Source organism: Ambystoma mexicanum, chromosome 3p, assembly GCF_040938575.1.
Source record: "Ambystoma mexicanum isolate Mex_15411 chromosome 3p, UKY_AmexF1_1, whole genome shotgun sequence".
Taxonomy (NCBI): Eukaryota; Metazoa; Chordata; class Amphibia; order Caudata; family Ambystomatidae; genus Ambystoma; species Ambystoma mexicanum.
The window spans coordinates 269,115,553-269,135,094 of NC_090925.1; positions in this window are offsets into that span (position 1 = coordinate 269,115,553).

Sequence of the window (19,542 nt, forward strand, 5' to 3'; positions counted from 1 at the left end):
AACCCCCTCACAGTAGAGGGCAAGATCTTCCCGGTCATGGCTACCAAACTCTGGAATAATCTTCCACTAGCATTCAGAAAAGAACAGGCCTGCTGGACCTTCAGCAGAAACCTAAAGATGTGTCTGTTCAACTGACTGTATTACTCCTAAGTCTATTGTATCCCCCACTGCTTCTCCCCTGTCCTCGCTTCCTCTCTTTTTCCTAATGTAACATGTAACTTTGTACCTCTTTTTCCTAATGTAACATGCAACTTTGTACCCTAATGTAACTTAGCACCTAGATACCCGATGGTTTTGTGTGCTGTAACAAATGCACAAATAAATAATAAAAACCTATGAAATTCAATGAAAAAACTTTGCTAAAGGGACGTTATGCTTACAAGTACAACTGGAAAACCTCAGAAATTCACCAGTTATGGTAAGATAAGCAACCATAACTCGTGCCACCACCGTGCACTGCTAAGACTAACACGCAGGACATAAAAGATGACATCACAAATGTCATTGATGACATCACTGATGACATCACATATTACATTAATTTTAATAAACAGTGCCTAGAAGGTGTTGGGAATAGTTAGTGAGCAAGTTTGAATACCTTTTACGGGATACTCAAGTGTAAAAGTGATTGGTTGTTCCAGGGGGCCACTGGTAAGTGATGCAAGTACACATCGACCCTCAGCATAGTGCAGACAAAACTTTGCCAGTTTGGTCGAGCTTGCTAGTAGGTTTGAGTCCTGCAGTTTCACAGTGCTCCGGCTTTCAGTGGCTGCAGGGGAGAACGATAGTCCGTGACGGGACAGTTGCCTTTTCTCAGCTTCCGAAAGCGGTATGAAGAACATTCCGATGCAGCAGGCAAGAGGGCACTAGAGAGCAGAAAAGCAAGGGATCTAAAGTGACCATCACCACCAAGTAGTGACGCGAGAATCACAGATGTTGGCAGCGTTACTCACTCTCCTAATTTGGGATCCAGAGGAGCTAGGCCTGTGGAATTTGGCAGGGGAATGCATGGGACAAAAAGCAATTGATGTCCAAAGTCTCACATTTGCTTTTGAGACAGCAGCAGTTTGTTGGAACACTGTGAGGTAGAGCTGGACAGTTAAATGGATAGCTCAGGGAACACTTCCGAAGGGGCTAGTTTGGTGAGTAAGCAGGGGGCACCAAGAGTAGTTAGTCCCACTAATCCAAAGGGGCGAAGTGCCTTGGCAAGCTTTCTTGATTAAAGAAGAAAGCAGGGCTCCGACGGGACAGCGGAGGGCAAAGGGTTCCAAAACCTTCCAAAGCATCTCTGGCAAGTCCATTTCTTCATATAGGATTCTTGGCACCTTCTGTAATTTGGTGAGTACTGAGGTGACCAGCCTGGAATGGATGCAGAGCCCCTTCTCTTATCCAAGATTAGCTTTGCGCCAAAATCGAGAACTTCCAATAGAAGATTGTGGCTCAGCCTTTTTTCAGACCTGGCCACAGTCTTGAACCAAAAGGCGGTGAACGCAATATGACTCAGTAAAAAGAAGTAAAACATTATAAAAAGTAACTGCTGCTACCAGTTCATCCCAGGCTCATTCGTACAATCACCAAAATATACTGCGATGGTGTCTATGGCCATAAAACAAAAAGGGACCACATCGCACAGTACTGGAAGGTACATTGTGCACTTTTAAAAATATACCAAGAAATGGCAACAGAGTCAAAGGCTAAGTGAAACATATTTTCCCAGTACTGACAGTCTGAAGGATGTGTCAGTTTCCCCATAACAAGTGAGCAAACGCCCAGGGGAGTTCAGCTGATGGCTGGGCTCCATTAGTAAAAGTCAGGATAGGAAAGCCAAACAAAAGCAAAAGGTTTGGGGGTCCACAAATGGTGGGAAAATTGTACATTTATTAAATCTATCCTAACAATCACCAGGGAGGAGACAGGGCCTAGGCTGGTGAGGAGATCCCATTGGATGAGACACAGTGTTTGTCCTCTGAAAGGAAGTGCCTTTCTGGGTTACTAAAACAGGTAATGGTTTATTGTCATTATAATGTTCCTAACCTTCATATAAGATCTATGACCTGGGGTACACATTCTGTTAAATCCAAGCAAGTGTTAAAACATTTCAGGATAAACACCTTTCTTATTCCAACAGTTATAAGGTAAAAGGATTGGACAAAAATGCTTTGAGTCAAATATCTTCCTCTGTAACAACAAATTCTAAGAGTCCATCTTTTAATGAGTTGAATGGAAATAAATCTACCCTTAAAAACAACTCAATTATTAAAAGAATGTACTTTGTTGAAGCAGACTATATCCCCCATATTCCCATGACTACTGGGATGGGGAAGAGGACTGAAGATGTATGCAGTTGCAGTAGCCAGGCAATTACGCCTAACAGACCACACCTGAAGGAACCTAGGAGGCATAAAAGGCCCCCTCATGTGCAGGCAAGCAGAAGAGAAGGAAGGAGAGGAAGGAGCTGGAACTGTGACCAGAATCCAAGCCGTAGCAGACAGAAGGAAACACAAAGCTGGCAAACCAAGCAGAAGTGGGAGTACAAGGGTGAGGCCGGAATGTGGAGACAGCAGATTTCACCTGCTTGTTCTGAGAGGGTCATGTTCCCACAAACTCTGAAGTGCAGAGGCTGCACAGCGGAAGGGATACAGAGAGGCTGTCTTTCCTCATGTGAGCCTGATTTTTGTGGTTGCCGTGCAGCACATCTGTTGGATTCTGAGGTGAGGAGCAGTTGTCAAGTTATGGGTCTCAGGAGCTAGAGGGACTCCATTAACGTGTGGCTGGATCAACTACACCTTCAGAGGGGCACTGCATGAGTCTCTAAGACTCCAGAAGCAGTTTTGTGACAGAAGTCGTGGAAGCGATGTGACATGCAGAACAAGTGTTAAAGAAGCCGGTGAGTGAAGACTGGCATTCTAATTCCTTGCACGAGCATTGCTGGCAACAGTATCCAGTTGCTAATTCATCTGCATGTAATTTAAAGCGAGCTGAGGTTGTTAGTTGAAGTTATAATTTATGAACAATGGAAAAGTAGCTCTTGGGCAGGTTTAGCTATCCAGTGGGAGAAACAGATCAATGTTTTTTTGTAATGCTTTTGACAGCTATAAGTGCATTGTTGTTATCGTTATATGCATTATAAATGTCTCAGAGTGAGAGCAGGTGATATGTTTATCCCAACTGGTATTGCAAGTTCCCGTATGTACCTTTTACCATTTTACCCTGGACAACCATGCCCTTATGAAAAAAGGCTACATTTCTGAAAACAAGACACCATAGCACAGCAGTGAGCATGGAGTTATCAATAGCAACATTTTCGGTTCAAGCCTCTCATTAGCTTGAAGATACACCATTTGGTAGACTTTGCTCTTCAGTGTGGTAAGGTAGGTCATATTTTAAATTTGTAATTTTTGTTTTGCCATTACTTTCATTGCAAATTATTCCGAGAGAGGGGATTTCATATGTTTATAACAGCTGGCCCTTTACATCTTTGATTGACATTTCATAATAAAAAAGGCAATATTTATTAAAGGGGGGCCAAGTATCTAGGAGAGCAGAGTATTGACTTTTTAATACACACAATACTGGGTCAAGCCCATCATTGGCTTGGAAATACTCAAGCTGGTAGGTTGAGCTGTCTTTTGGGGGATAACTGGTAACATCTTTAATTTGCAATGCTTTTAACTTTCATAAATGCATTGCTGTATTTTTATTTTCATTGCAAATGATTTAGAGAGATAACTTTATATGTTCATCTCAACCTGTGTATTTTAAAGCCAATGAAGGTTTTGAACCTGCATCCTTGCTTTTGGCAAGCCCATGCCCAAAACACTGGGTTCTGTAAACGTGCATTTCTTTCATTATGAAATGGCTGTCAAGGTTATAATGGACAAAGTTGAAAAGGGAACTAGCAAATACAGGTTAGATAAAGGTTTCAGCTGCACCCCCTATGAAAATAAAGATAAAACAATTCATTTGTAAATGTAGAATGGATTAAAAAATAAATATCTGACCCGTTATCTTCCAATGAACATCACACCCTACCAGATTGAGCATATCCAAGCCATACGGGGCTGCCATTTAGTAAACATGGCTTTTTCATTATTGCATGGTTGTCAAAGGTGTAACAGAGGAAGATGTGTAATGGGGTTTATAGTCATTTGGTCGAAAACAAAAATGTCGAAAGTCATAATGTAGAAAAAAAAAAGTTGAAAAAAAAGTCACTTTTTTTAATACGTTTTTTTTCGAAATGGGGGGGATCCCCACCAACCCTCCTTTTTTAAATTTTATTTTACCCATTTTTCATACTTACCAAACCCCAAAAATACATATAAATAAAAAAATAATAGATTTTACTTTTTTTTGACATTATCTTTTCAACATTTTTGTCATTCGACTTTTTATTTTCGACATTATGACTGCACACTGTGTAATGGGACTAGCAATGTCAGTTGGGATAAACTTATCAGCTCTGTCGCTCGGAGTAATCTGTAGTGAATATAAACATAAAATAATGCTTTTATAACAGAAAAACATATTAAAATCTGATATTTTAACTGTTTTCACCAAGGGGACTGTTCAACCTACTAGTCTGAGTTTTTTCACGCTAATGATATGTTTGAACCTGACACTTTGCAAAAATGAAAACAGCCCATGCCATAACCACTAAGCAACTGGGACTCCCATTACCAAACATAGTCGTTTTGATTATGATATAGCTGTTAAAGTTGTAATAGATGAGAATAAAAAGAGGAGCTAACAATGCTGATTGGGATAAAAAGATCAGGTGTTCACTTTCTGAGTAATTTGTAATGAAAATAAAGATAAAATAATACATTTATAAAAATAAAAACCATATCAAACTAAACATGTGTCATATTTTCTGCCAGTTGGCAGCTTGACCTACCTGCTGGTGTATATTTTAGCTGATGAGGGGCTTAAACCTACAACTTGGCAAAACACTGCTCTACTCACTGAGTTACTGGGTTGCTCTTCAATAAATATAGCTTTTTTGCATTATAACATGGTTTCCAAAGGTGTAACTGCTAAAAATGCATAAGCAAACTAGCAATGCCAGTTGGCCTGAACATATCAGCTGCTCCCTCTCTAAGTATGCATTATTTATATTAAAAAAGTAAAGATAAAACAATGCATTTATAAAAATTAAAATGCATTAATAAAGTGGTGACATTTTTCCCCCATGTGGAATGCTAATCCTACCATCTTCAGTTTGTGCTCTCAATCCAATGAACTGTTTGAACCTGCAACAATGAGTTATTGGGGCTCCTTTTAAAACACTTCACTTATTTCATTATGATATGGCTGTCAAAGTTGCAATAGATGAGGAGGAAAACGGAAATTAGCAATGCAAGTTGGGCTACAAATATCAAATGCTCCCCCTCTGAGTCATTTGTAATGAAAATACAAATGTAACAATGTATTTATGAAAGTAAAAAGAATTAACTAAATATGCGTCCCATGTTTTCCAAGTGGACAGCGCATCTACCGACATATGCATTTTCTGACCAATGTGAGGCTTGAACCTGTGGTCTTGCTACTGGCAAGTCCATTAGCTCACTTCTGTGCTGTCTGTCTCTGTTGAGGAAAGCCAGCTTTTTTCATTCAGGCACGATTATCAAAAGTAAACTTCATCATCAATTGCTTTCTCTCTCTGAGTAATCTGTTGAGAAACTTAAGCTAAAACAGTAGACACCTCAAACAACTAGCTTGACTATTTACACCCCAATGAACGGTTTGAACCTGCAACCTGGTAAGCAACACGCCTCAGCTGTAACCACTGAGTTACCAGGTTTTCCTTTGCAGATAACAGTTTTTTTTATTATGACTTGCTGTCAAACTTGTTTTGAATGAAGGATCTTGAGGGAACTGGCAATGCTAGTTGGGATATACATAGAGCTGCTCGCGCCTTGTGAGTCACTTGTATTGAAAATTAAGATAAAACAATGCATGTATAAAAGTAAAACCAAAAACAAAACAGTTTACCTATGTTCTCCAATAGATAGCCCTGCCTACTAGTCTGAGTATTTTCTAGGCAACTAGGTCTTGTGTACCTGTAGCCTTTCTTTTGGAAAGTCTATGTTCTAAACACTGACAGGGTAATTCATAGAATTTCGCAGAAAAGTGTCGCAAGCGGCTGGCGCAGAGTGTCCGCGTGCGATTGACTGCGCCAGGCACGTGCGCTAAAACCGATTTCCGCGCACAGCGTATTCATGGATTTCAGGCTCCCAAACCAGCCGTGGCGCAGAGTATCGCAGCGACCCTGCAGCAGCGCCAGTAACGCCCCCAAGAACGCCCTCGCGCAAGGAAAAGCCATCAAAATCGCTAAATCATCGCAAAGGGCTGCGCTAACACTGGACCAGTTTACAGGGCTGCCAAACAAGGAACGCAAAGCGGGTAACGTGCATATCAGGGGTACGCGTGAAGTTATACACGCGATTAGCCAGGGTACGTGTATTACAGGGGTACGCGGGAAGTTTAACACGCGATTGGCCAGGGTACGTGTATTACAGGGGTATGCGGGAAGTTTAACATGCGATTAGCCAGGGTACGTGTATTACAGGGGTACGCGGGAAGTTTAACACGCGATTAGCCAGGGTACGTGTATTACAGGGGTACGCGGGAAGTTTAACACGCGATTGGCCAGGGTACGTGTATTACAGGGGTATGCGGGAAGTATTACATGCGATTAGCCAGGGTACGTGTATTACAGGGGTACGCGGGAAGTTGAACACGAGATTGCCCAGGGTACGTGTATTACAGGGGTAGGCGGGAAGTTTCACATGCGATTAGCCAGGGCACGTGTATCACAGGGGTACGCGGGAATTATCACATGCGATTTGGCTGTGTACGTGTATTACAGGGGTACACGGGAAGTTTTACACGCGATTCGGCTGGGTACGTGTATTACAGGGATGCGATTTGGCCAGGTACGTGTATTACAGGGGTGCGCAGGAATTATCACACGCGATTTGGCTGGGTACGTGTATTACAGGGGTACGCGGGAATTATCACATGCGATTTGGCTGTGTACGTGTATTACAGGGGTACACGGGAAGTTTTACACGCGATTCGGCTGGGTACGTGTATTACAGGGATGCGATTTGGCCAGGTACGTGTATTACAGGGGTGCGCAGGAATTATCACACGCGATTTGGCTGGGTACGTGTATTACAGGGGTGCGTGGGAATCATCACACGCGATTTGGCTGGGTACGTGTATTACAGGGGTGCGTGGGAAGTCACACGCGATTAGGCTGGGTGGGTGGGTCCTCACAGGTGTTCCCTGTACACCCTCCACGGCCCCTGCAGGCAGCCTACAAAACAGGGGACTACCCTGCACACCTGCTCATGTCCCCCTGCACCCCCAGCCCCCACCATCCAGGGGCACCCTCCACCAGGCCCCCACTCATGTCTCCCACCACCCCCACCCTCCCGCCACCAGGGGCAGCCTCCACCAGGCCCCCACTCATGTCTCCCACCACCCCCAGCCCCCACCATCCAGGGGCACCCTCCACCAGGCCCCCACTCATGTCTCCCACCACCCCCACCCTCCCGCCACCAGGGGCAGCCTCCACCAGGCCCCCACCCATGTCTCCCACCACGCCCACCCTCCCGCCACCAGGGGCAGCCTCCACCAGGCCCCCACCAATGTCTCCCACCACCCCCACCTTCCCGCCACCAGGGGCAGCCTCCACCAGGCCCCCACCCATGTCTCCCACCACGCCCACCCCCCCGCCACCAGGGGCAGCCTCCACCAGGCCCCCACCCATGTCTCCCACCACCCCCACCTTCCGCCAGCAGGGGCAGCCTCCACCAGGCCCCCACTCATGTCTCCCACCACCCCCACCTTCCCGCCACCAGGGGCAGCCTCCACCAGGCCCCCACCCATGCCTCCCACCACCCCCACCCTCCCGCCACCAGGGGCAGCCTCCACCAGGCCCCCACCCATGCCTCCCACCACCCCCACCCCCCAGCAGTGCAGGGGCAGCCTCCACCAGGCCCCAACCCATTTCTCCCACCACCCCCACCCCCTCGCCACCAGGGGCAGCCTCCACCAGGCCCCCACTCATGTCTCCCACCACCCCCACCCTCCCGCCACCAGGGGCAGCCTCCACCAGGTCCCCACCCATGCCTCCCACCACCCCCACCCCCCCGCCACCAGGGGCAGCCTCCACCCGGCCCCCACTCATGTCTCCCACCACCCCCAGCCCCCACCATCCAGGGGCACCCTCCACCAGGCCCCCACTCATGTCTCCCACCACCCCCACCCTCCCGCCACCAGGGGCAGCCTCCACCAGGCCCCCACCCATGTCTCCCACCACACCCACCCTCCCGCCACCAGGGGCAGCCTCCACCAGGCCCCCACCAATGTCTCCCACCACCCCCACCTTCCCGCCACCAGGGGCAGCCTCCACCAGGCCCCCACCCATGTCTCCCACCACGCCCACCCTCCCGCCACCAGGGGCAGCCTCCACCAGGCCCCCACCCATGTCTCCCACCACCCCCACCTTCCCGCCACCAGGGGCAGCCTCCACCAGGCCCCCACTCATGTCTCCCACCACCCCCACCTTCCCGCCACTAGGGGCAGCCTCCACCAGGCCCCCACCCATGCCTCCCACCACCCCCACCCTCCCGCCACCAGGGGCAGCCTCCACCAGGCCCCCACCCATGCCTCCCACCACCCCCACCCCCCAGCAGTGCAGGGGCAGCCTACACCAGGCCCCCACCCATTTCTCCCACCACCCCCACCCCCCCGCCACCAGGGGCAGCCTCCACCAGGCCCCCACTCATGTCTCCCCCCACCCTCCCGCCACCAGGGGCAGCCTCCACCAGGCCCCCACCCATGCCTCCCACCACCCCCACCCCCCCGCCACCAGGGGCAGCCTCCACCAGGCCCCCACCCATGTCTCCCACCACCCCCACCCCCCCGCCACCAGGGGCACCCTCCACCAGGCCCCCACCCATGTCTCCCACCACCCCCACCCCCCCCCGCCACCAGGGTCAGCCTCCACCAGGCCCCACCCATGTCTCCCACCACCCCCACCCCCCCGCCACCAGGGGCAGCCTCCACCAGGCCCCCACCCATTTCTCCCACCACCCCCACCCCCCCCCGCCACCAGGGGCAGCCTCCACCAGGCCCCCACCCATGTCTCCTACCACCCCCACCAGTGCAGGGGCACCCTCCACCAGGCCCCCACACTTGTCTCCCAACACCCCCACCCACCAGCACTGTGGGGCACGTGGCCAGCAGGCAGTCAGGCAGCAGCAGGTGGGAGCGTGCTCAGGGCTCTGGGGGGCAGTAATTTGGCCTCCTGGCCAGGAGCGTGGTCTCTCGTGTGTGAACGCGTGGACAGCCTGATAGGGAGTGAAATCCCACACGTCAGCAAAGGCCCTTAGCGCGTAAACCCGTCAACAGCATATGCGCGCCTATAGTCACCTGCACGTGCAGGAAATTGTTGCGTGACACGTCCCAGTGTCAAAGCGTGTGATTGGTGAAAATGGATCTACACGCAGAAGTGACAAAGCGTGTGATTGGTGAAAATGGATCTACACGCAGGAGTGACAAAGCGTGTGATTGGTGAACGTACACGCCGCGTAAGTGACGCTGTACGTGTGGGCCAGTATATAAGGTACATGTAGAACACCATTTCCTTGTACGTGCTTTTCGTGGAGAGCGAGTGGGTAAATTCTGTACTTCTTGTAGTTTCACACGCGATTTACTTCACGGCGTTTCCAGTTCGTATTCCCTGTTACCTCTGACAGCTTTTTCTCTTTTTTCTCTTTTACTGGTTTACCTGGGCCTGTTCCCTCAAACAGTGTCCCCTTCTACTGTTGTCCTGTCTTCTCAGACAGCGTACACATCTTCTTTTGGCGGGGGTTTAGCCAGCCAAACGCGCTCATTTTTCACGCTCTTTTACCTGGCAGACGGTGAGTCACGCACGTATCCAACTTCTGTGCTTGCCCCGTGTGTAGCCTACCCCTTCAGAGGTCATTCTAGGCTGCGTGTGACACGCATACGTTCATTCTTGTGTTACTGGGTGCCACAGCGTAGTGCAGGTTTTTCTTTCTGCACACGTGGTCTAGGAGGGGTTGCGTGCACGTCATCTCCCTTTTTTGGGCCTCCTGTGCGTTGCGTGACCCGTCATCTTTCCCCAGGGGTTACAATCAGCCGTGCTAGAGCACTAGGGTACAATTACCATCTGGTACCCAACCCCTTTGACCCCCAATTGCCCAGGACAATTGTCTACAGCCACTCCCATACGCACATTAATATCAGTGCCATGGCTGGGAGGCGAGGATTCCGTAAGGATGGCAAAGGTGGAAGAGCCACAAGTGGTGGCCGTGGTGGATCCGGTAGGGGACGTGGTCGTAACTTGCAGGGTGAGCCTGTCCCCCCATGTGTGGAGGACCAGTCAAGGGCACCCATCATCCCCCCCCTCAAACCCCTCCCCCCCTCCCGTTGAGGCTGAAGTGGCTGACACCATCCATGCTCAGCCCTTGTTGGACCAGCCCATTGTGGCACCAGACCTGGCTGACTCCATGGCTGACTTCCAGGTCAGCAGGGCTACGACACGTGCGCTGGTGCACGTTGATGCCATCATGCCACGTGGATCTGGGGCAGCAAGGTCATCTGCTGCACCAAGGAGGCAGGGCGGAGAGGCTGCAGGGGCAGCTGCGGCTCCATCCACCCCAGCCCTCACACACACAGCCAGGACAGTGTCGGTCCTAGTCCATGCTGCTGACATTCCCCCTGACACCATCACACTAGAGCCAATGCCTGCACCAACTCCCATGCTGAGTGTGCAATCCCACACTCCTGATACAGAGTCCACCAGGGCTCCTGCCCCTAGTGTACAGAGCGGCGCAGGACACTCAGGATCACCACCACCTTCCAAGCGGAAGAGGAAGAGTGCTCGTCCGGCACAGGCTGATGCCCCAGACACGGCTACACAGTCCGGCCCATCCAGGAAGCCCAGCTTCACGGATGACGAACTGAATGCACTTGTCGAGTATGTGTCCGGACATGACAACGAGATGGTCATTGTTGCAGGATCCAAGACCACACCTGCACAACGCCAGGCACACTGGCAGACCGTTGCGGACATCGTAAGTGCCCTTGGAAACATGAGGTGCACAGCCAATGATTGCTATAAGCGCTGGAATGACCTAAAGCGCAGGGCAAAGAGTAAGCTGGCCTCAAGTCATGCCGCAACTCTAGTGACTGGAGGTGGGTCTCCAGTAGTAGACATGGAACTCACTCCACATGAGTCAGTCGCTGGGACCTACGTCACGGAGGAACAGATCCAAGGCGTGGGAGATCTGGCTGATTACGAGGCATTGTCCGGTGAGTGCACATCCATGTGCATGGTGTGTGTGTGAGGGCTTCTGTTCGGGTGCCAGGTGAGAGTGTGTGCGCCTGAGTCGTATGGGTCAGCCATGTGCTTCATGCAATCCTTCCTGCGCTGCTGCATTTGGCCATAGCAGTATCCCTTCTGCCAACAGTAGACATCTAGCACAACTGCACGCCAGTTGCCCTTGAAGTGTCACCTTGACACAACATATTTGCTTCTTTTTCACTGTTCATTCAGTCAGTTTGTTTGCATTCCACCACTTTCACTAGGCATGTCGCTGTCCACTAGTCACATGTCTGACATGGCTATGGTAAAGTGGAGTGACTTTGTTACCTGGATATCATTTGTACACACATGTCCCTGTGCAATTTGACCATTTCAGACTGGCAGCTCCAGGTGAAAAATTTGACCTGTTAGATTTAGAAAAGCTATTACATGCAGGAACTGGACTGAATGAATAGGTGCTGCCCTCCTTTCCATCTTCACTCAATAGCAATGGTACATGCCATCTGTGTGATGGCATGTGTGTTTCACCTGCCAATCACAGGCCAATGTGTGATGCCACTGCCAGGCAGCATGCAGAAAATGTGTTCATCTTCCATCTTGGTGTCATCAGTGTGTGCCATTAGCCTGCCCTTCATACGCAGTGAGGGTGCATGCATGGGAGGGTTTTAGTCATGTGGGACATGTGTCAATCAAGTACTGGTTCTCTTGCTTCTCAGCCCTCAATGTGTGCCATGGTGCTAATGCCTGTTTCCATTTCTTTGTTTACATGTCTTTGCAGGGGAAGACGCACCTGATACTGCTGGGGTTGTGGAGATGGCGCAGACCCAGGAGGTGTCCCAGGGCCGACCAACCACCAGTGAGGGACGTGGTGTGGTGGTGGGGGAGAACCCACAAGTACTGCAGGTCGTGCTCTCAAGGGGTGTCTCTGGCTGCACCTCCCCCGAGCTGTACTCAGGTGTTGATTCGGATGAGACCTACGTGCCGTCGCAGGTGAGTGTTCCAGGGAGGGATTCTGTTCTGTCTCACCCACCTGCACCAGGGTCAGTACCCTCCATGGGGATGTCAGTGTTGGCAGCTACGCCTTCGGTGGTTACGGATGCAGGGTCACACTCCGCGACATCTGATCCTGTTCCTGGGCCAGCAGATCAGAGGGGGAATGCAGTCCTGCAGCCTCAGGCAGTGCCGGCACAGCAAGGCGCAGTTCGCCTTGCCCCAGACAGGTGTGGTGCCCGCCGACGTGGTGGCCGTACGCCACCCGGCAATACCGCATGGGAGCAATCCATTTACGGTATGGCTACCCAACAGGCTGCATCATCCGAGATGATGGCTCAGGCCATGGATAGGGTGGCCACTTCCATTGTCCCCCCAGAAAGGCTGATGGAGCGACTAGAGCAGGCAACCGACTCCATCTGCCAGTCACACAGGGAGGACATGTTGGGGTCCAACAGGGACAGGCGGGCGGCACTGGCGACTCTGCAGGAGGCCATCTCCATTGAGTCCCAGGGCCACAGGGAAGCCCTGAGGCAGGAGCTCCTACACCTCAGGACGACTCTTGTTGAGCTTGAGGCTTCAACACACCAAAGGACAGAACAGCAGCTGGAGCGTCTCACCCGTACGCTCTCAGCTGAGATGCAGGCAACGAGGGCGGAGGTCCGGGCATCCCGTGAGTTGTTGCATGGGGACCTCCGCACACTCATCCTCCAGAACCAGACCTACCACACCCGCATGCTTGCAGCCATGGAGGAGCAGACTAGGGCCTTGCGTGGGCTGCCTCCCATAGTGCTACCACCTCCGGATGCAGCTGCACAGGGTGATAATAGCGACAGCAGTGATACTCCCACAATAGGGTAGCCGTGTGGGCCATGAGCCCATGGAGGTGTTTTATCTTCCCAGGATCCACGCAGGTGGGTTCTGGTGTGCATCCTGTCCTCGGACCTCCTGGGTGGCCTCCCCAACCCCCCCGGGCCCATCAATGGCCATTTTTGATTGTTTCTTATTTTTATTTTTATTTTGATTTCTTTTATTCCCAATTTTTTTGGGACGATCTGTTGGCTTCGATCTGTTGGCTTCGATCTGTTGGCTTCGATCTGTTGGCTTCCGTGGTTCCTGTGGGCATACGCTGCATTGTGGCTGGGCACATGCAGGCTTGTAATGTTTTTGGTTCAGATGCTTGGGTTTGAGTCACACACACCCCTCCTGCTTCCCGTTTCCATGGGCTTGCAAAGGGTGTGCCCAAGTGACAGTGAATTACACAGTGACGTTGGACTCCCATGAGCTGTGTGGCCAGTCTGTAGTCAATACTGTGTATACATTCATAGTGCATATTGCTGTTGTGTTGTACACTGCATGTTGCATTGATGTGTAACTCTTCTTCTGTGTCTACCTCCCAATTTGCAGGTCCCTTCCTCAAGTCCACACAAGGACCTCTAGTCTGGAGATGGGGACCATGTTGGCAGCAGTGCACCTACAACTCTACATGGCGACAACACTGCACAGTTGGTAGTGGTGGGAGTGCAGGCATTTCCAGGTGGTGAGACTACTGATATATAACATTAGTGATGTCATGTTAATGGTACTACGTGCTCAAGTATGTTGTTGGTCCGGCATTGCTGTGAGCATTTCAGGTGTTGCAGGTTTCTAATAGTGCCACTGTACATAGTGAGAGTGATGTCATGTTGTGGGGATTACTTTGTTTACCTGCAATTAGCATGACATGGCACGGTGTGTCGTGTGGCAGTGCTGGGGTTGGGTTGGCTGACATGGCACTGTCCTCTTGTTGCATTTTGCAAGTGGGTATTCATTTTAGCTGCTTCAATGTGTAACTTCACAAAACTGCATTGGTGGTGTCTGTGTGGGTAGGGATGCACACATTGTGACACTTCCAGGTGAACAATCTCAGGCTGACATGGTATTCCCGGTTCATTCTCCAGACAATCAGGATCAGTGTCAGGTTGAGTCATCATTGATTGTCAGATGGAATGTGCCAGGGCAGTGTGCACTCCACAGGGGTGTGATTTCTATGTGAAGTAATTAGCCACTAGCTGTGTACGGGCTGCCTCCCCCGTGCCCTTTCCCCTCCCATGCGCAGCGGCTGTGCATGTGGTTGGGGATGTGGGGCCACCACCATGTCCACGGCCAGGCCCCGGCGTGTTGCAACGTTGTGCAGGACACATGCTGCCACTATGATCCTGCACACTACTGGGGGAGCGTATAACAGCTGCCCGCCAGAACGGTCAAGGGAGCGAAAGCGTGACTTTAGCACTCCGAATGTGCGCTCCACTATGCCCCTGGTTGTAATGTGGGCTGTGTTATATCTTACCTGGGGTGGCGTGGTGGGGTTCCGAATTGGCGTCATCATGTGGGGGCTGAGAGGGTAGGCACTGTCCCCTGTGGAGGTGGGGATTGGTATCATTGGTGAGGTTGTGACCTTGCTCAGTATCCAACATGCATGCATGTGCAGTGGCATACATACTCACCAAGCAGCCATGTATCGCCATGCCGCCCAGCTTCTAGGTCCCGGCTTAGGGTGGACATTCGGTAAATGAAGCTGTCGTGGGTGGAGCCGGGATAGTTGGCATATACTGAGGTGATGATTCCCTTGGCATTACATGCTACCTGCACGTTGATGGAATGCCAGTGCTTGCGGTTCCTATAGATGTGCTCAGATGCCCTGGGGGGACGTAGAGCCACATGGGTGCAGTCGATGGCACCTAGCACTTTGGGGAATCGTGCCACTGCGTAAAAATCCAGGGCGGCAGCATGCCTTTCTGCAGGTGTTCTGGGCAGGTATATGTGCCTGCGGACTGATGGGCGTGCAGTCATGATGTTCAAGACCTGGTGTAGGCAGCGTGACTGGGTGGCCTGTGACACCCCACCCACTATGGCACTTGTCCGCTGAAATGATCCAGTGGCTAAGAAGTGCAGTACATTGAGGACCTTCTCCAGGGGGCTGAGTGCTTGGGAGCACAGGGTGGGTGATGTGAGGTCATCCTCCCACTCACTCAGCAGGTCCAGTATGATGTGTGGTGGAAACCTGTACCTCCCATACACCTGGTCATCAGGCATCCCGAAAAGGCTGGTTCTGGGTGTGAATATTCTGGCCCTGACTATCCTCCTCCTCCTCCTTTGGTAGCCCACTGCCACTGCTGCTAGGAACGGTATGTTCATCCTGGCGTCTGAGCTTGTTATTGTTAAAGTCCGCAATTTCATGCATTGCGCGTGTTCTAGGCGAGCGTGTGACCCGCGCACCCCTGGAATCCAGTTCCCAGTCCAATAGCGTGTGGAAATTCACACGCACCACGGGATACAGCGTGTGACCCGCGCACCCCTGGAATCCAGTTCCCAGTCCAATAGCGTGTGGAAATTCACACGCACCACGGGATACAGCGTGTGACCCGCGCACCCCTGGAATCCAGTTCCCAGTCCAATAGCGTGTGGAAATTCACACGCACCACGGGATACAGCGTGTGACCCGCACACCCCTGGAATCCAGTTCCCAGTCCAATAGCGTGTGGAAATTCACACGCACCACGGGATACAGGTTCGCTGACGTACTTGCGTGTGTAAGTGGCCGCGCACCCATTAAATACACGCACATAGGCCAATCGCGTGTACGCGCACTTTTGTCCAATTACACGCGATGACACTCTGACGTGCATTATCTCCACGTGTGCCCCGTCATCACGTGCTGAGTGGGGAACACCCGTGCGGGTCACGTCACAGACGCGCTTACGCGCTGAGGGACTCTGGTCCAATAGAATCGCGTATGCGTGCTGACGCGCTTACGCGCTAAGGGCCTTTCCTCGGATTTCACGCTGACGTGCAGGATATTCACGTGCCAAATCACTCCGTATCAAGCTGGCCACGCGAAAACACACGGAAGCGCACGCTCCTGCCCAGAAGGCCGAGTTACTGCCCCCCAGTGCCCCGAGCAGCCTCCCACGTGCCATCTGCTGCTGCCTGCCTGCCTGCCTGCCTGCTGCCACCGTGCCCTGCCATTTGGTGCCTGCACATCAGCCATCTGCAGGGGTCCAGTTGCTGTGTCCACCCCTGCTGGAACTGAAGACTCCCGACTGGGATTACATCGCTCCACAGCCCAGCCCCAGGACCCAGTTGCCCACCCACACCTGCCTCTGGGGTTGCCATGTCGGGCACTTCCACATCTGGCACCAGTGGCAACCCCAGGCCAGAGGGGCAGAGGGGCACCAGCTTCACTGTCACCGAAGTTGGTGTCCTGGTGGAGCATGTCCTGGGGCAGTATGATGCCCTCTTTGGATCGTCCCGCGCCAGCAAGGAAGGACGGCAGAGGATCTGGGCCGACTGTGTGGTTGCCATCAACGCGGAGGGGGTGGCAACCCGCGACGTCCTGAAGATCAAGAAGCGCTGGGAGGACTTGAGGTCCAGGACCCTTGTGAAGGCCCGGCGCCTCGTGGAGGGGGGCCGGGGCCGCATGAGTTCCATCCAGATGAGGGTCCTGGAACGCGTACGCCCAGCGCTCCACGCCCAGATCCTTGAGAGGGAGGCCCGTCTGGAGTTGAGCGGTAAGTGTCCATGCATTACTGTGTGAGACAGGGCATGTTGCGGTGTGCTGGTTCTATGATACTTGCCTGTATGTGTGCCATAGGCCATGTATGCATGTATGTGTGCAGGGACATCATGGTAATGCATTTGCGACCAGTGATGTGTGATGCACATGGTTGTTGCATGTGTTGAAATGCCGCATGGGGAGCCCTAATCAGATTTTGAACATGAGAGCATGCCAGTCTCTGTACCTGGACATGGGTGGGGGTGAGGGATGGGTGCAGATGCCAGGTACATATATGGTAGCCATGTCTGTGTGCCTGACCTGCGTGTCTGTGACTTGTGCATGCCATGGATGCATGACACATGTGTGTGACAATGCAGAGATTCAGTAAAGCAGCCAAATTACCCTTGTATCCGCGGTGTTTGGTGTGTTTGGGGCCAGATGGATGTGACTGAGGTGAAGTGTGTGCATGTGATGGGCATGAGCCATGATGCATGTGAGTTACATATCATTGAATGTTTCAAGAGTCCATTGGACATGCATGGAAATGTCCATGGCATGCACCATGCCTGTTACTGTGTGTGTTTTGCCTGGACTGACCCATGTGTTGTGGAGGGACATGATGGAAGTGTACTTTGACAGTGGTGCTCATCTGCTATTGCTTCCTGTCTAGGGGACCATTGTACAGTGCCCTGATGCTTGTGTTCTTTGTCTCCCTCTACGCAGCGGCTAGTGAAGAAGAGGGCGCAGACGGCGCTGTGGAGCAAGGCGGCGGGGCTGCCCCCACGGCTGCAGCGGAAGGGGTGGGTGAGCCCCCACAGGGGCCTGCTACGGTGGGAGACGGTGAGGAGCCATCCAGGTTGGTGGTTTGCACAGAGGAGGAGGAGGCCGCCACTGGGGCACACATGGGGCCTGGTGGGGGCATCCCTGCTGGTGCAAGTGGTGCAGTCCAGGGCCAGGGGCAGGAGGCAGCACAGGTCACCGTGGAGGGGCCTGTGCATGTCGCTGTCCCTGACCCTGTGAGTGCACCACCATGCACCAGCAGGGATGCCCCGTCCCAGGCCTGTCCGCAGGTAGAGGGGATGTCCATGTCACCTGACTCCCCTCCACCTGCGGACGTGGGAACCCCTGGCCGTGCGGAGAAGGTCCTGATTGGGGTCGCGATGCGCACGGCTGTGATTCGTGATGCCGTGCGTGCTTCCCTGGAGGAGCACGCACGTCATCACGAAGTGCACCGTGCCGACGTGGCCCAATTGGGATCGGCCATGTTCGGGGGTTTCCTGCATGTGTTGGCCAATGTGGCGGCCCTCTCCTCCTCTGTGCAGGCTATCCACCAGTCGTTCTCCTTGCCGTCTTCCAGCCCAGATGCCACCAGGGCCCCCTGTGGACCTGCCCCGACCAATGCAGCCAGCTCGGTGGGGATCCCATCCCTGCCACAGTCGGGAGTCAGAGATCCAGCAGGGGTGGACACCAGAGCAACTGGACCCCAGCAGATGGAGGATGTGACGGCATCATCGGGCAGGGCACGTGCACGACGGCGTCGGTGGTTTCCATCAGCCTGGATGCCGTCGTGCTGGCACAGGCAGTTGCGTCGGAGGCAGCAGCAGGCTCAACGTGGGAGGCATCATGGCTCGGGGCCATCAACATCAGGGGTGCAGGCATCGGCCGGAGGGCAGGAGAACCCTGGAATGGGAGTGGCTTCCGTGTGGGAGAGGTTGTGCCAGCGGATAGGTGCGGAGCGGCAGCGGGCAGAGGAGGAACGGCTCACGATGGTCAGGGCGGAGGACTCCATGCGGAGGGCGCTGAGGCGGGCTGAGTGCCTCGAGGGTCTTCGCAGGGAGTTTGAGCTTGACACTGCGTTATCCCTGCGGGACCTCGGGGCCAGGGAACATGCCCGCCTCCAAGCCATTGACCAGGAGTTCGATGATGCCCTGGCCCATGACAACAACCAGTGAGCCGTCCGAATAGCCCGCTGCCTTTGTATATAGTTGTATAGTTAGGGTTAGGTTTCCTTTGTTTTTTTGATTTTTTTTTGGTTGCGATTGGACAATGCACCACCTTTTTGTATATAGTTCACTTTTTAGTTAGTAGTCAGTTAGGTTTAATTTGGTAGGGCTCATGGACCCAGGATGATTTTCTTCATTGGCTTATTTTATTTTTTCAGATTATTTTCTTGGACATTCATCTTGTTTAGTTTGATTTGCTTTGTGTTTTTTCTTATTTCATTTCCATTCTACTTGCTGTTAAATACATATTATTTTTTTATTCTTCAATGTGTCATATCATCTCATTGCTTTCAGGCATGTCATGTTGGGTGTTTTGTCATTCACTTGCAGCCATTGTGTGTGACAGACATGTGTTAAATTGCATTATTTAAATTGGGGGTGTAACATGTAATTGCCTTTGATATGTGGGTGGGTGTGATAGTTGGTTGGGCCTTTTGGCAGGGGAGGATGGGCATTACGGACATGATTGGGGAATGTTGGGACCCAGGTGCAGGGGGGCATGGATTGGACATGGGTGGGGGCCTGCTGGCAGGTGCCCCACCTTGCTTGGGTGTGGGGGTGGTGGGGGACATGAGTTGGACATGGGTGGGGGCCTGCTGGCAGGTGCCCCACAGTGCTGGGGGGTGGGGGTGGTGGGGGACATGAGT